Here is a 1,383-nt window from a genome sequence, read left to right as displayed (position 1 = left end):
GAACTAGCCAAGCTCTGTCCTCCACTTGGACCATTAAATGATATTGCCTCACGTATGATGTTAATGAAGCAAGTGGTCACCTTTGCTGTTGTTTTATTACTTTCTCTTTTAAAGAGCTAAGGACATTCATGAAACTTTTTCTGTTTAGAAGCACCCATTACGGAACGGAATAGAACACTAACAGCAAAGCCCCAAATAAAACCTTTTATTGAATAATGAAAGAAGGATGATATCAATATTTTTTTATCTGGTCATGAAATTTCTCCATAACAGTCTTTTGGAGCCCAGAGTTCTAATAGGCTTATGATTACTAATGGCTTTTTAATCTCATCGTCTGTAATGTTAGCATTTTAAATCTATTTACTTCAATTTCCTGACATGCATCAGAGACAAAGAGGGTATTTACTAGCTTTGTGGGCTTTGTGTTACATTTTTATTACATTAGAGGGTGCCCAGACTTTTGCATCAGCAACTTGACTGGATAGTTTTGGGGGAAGAGAAAAAAAAAGGAGAAAAGTCATCAAATATATAGTTTCAGAACCACCACCCTAAATTACATAAAAGTTTATGTTAGACTCACAGTATACAAGCATTTTTGTATTCCAAACACATTTTGACAGTGTTGGAAGCTTATGAGTTTTGAATGGGATGGACAGAAAAAAACTTGGATCTCTTCTATAATATTCATATTAGAATATATTTACATGATCATCTGCTATTCATAATCCCTTATAGTACAGGATCTTGCTTTGTTTAGACCTGTTTTACATCCTGTATCTATAGCTAATGTATTTTTATTTTCTTCTAGTAGACTGATATTAAGGAGAATCTCTGGATCAGCTTCAACAAAGAGTAGAAGAAACACTGAGTTACTCTTGTTCTGACTTTTCCATAGATGTTAAAATGTTAGTGTAAGTATTTTCCTTCCCTCAAAGTATACCATGTACCTCATAGTTTCTTTGTAAATTTCCACATTTAAGGGAGAATGAAAGCACAGTTTACATAGAAGAAAAGAAAGAGAAAAGGAAAGCAAAGCAAGTAAAAGAATCGTAAATGCAAATAGTAGCCTATACATTAAAAATTCTATGGGAGTACTTCAAAAAGTTCATGGAAAAATAAAAGACAATATGAATCTTGCCCTGACCTTTAATTAAGCACCCTCATAGTCACTCAATTCTATTCACCAGTACCTTCTTTTCAGTGCAAAAATAGTATCATAAAATAAATTCTGGAGTATGTGTCATTTATCTGCAAAACATCTAGGAAAAAAAGTCTACTTTCCACAAACTCAAATCAGGATTTAAAAATAAAATTTTTAGGGTCGGCCCAGTGGCGCACTGGAGAGTGCGCCGCTTGGGAGCGTGGTGGCGCTCCCGCCGAGGG

This window comes from Galeopterus variegatus, unplaced genomic scaffold, assembly GCF_000696425.1.
Source record: "Galeopterus variegatus unplaced genomic scaffold, G_variegatus-3.0.2 Scaffold3025, whole genome shotgun sequence".
Lineage (NCBI taxonomy): Eukaryota > Metazoa > Chordata > Mammalia > Dermoptera > Cynocephalidae > Galeopterus > Galeopterus variegatus.
The sequence above is the reverse complement of the archived record's forward strand: the minus strand, read 5'-3'. Positions refer to the sequence as shown.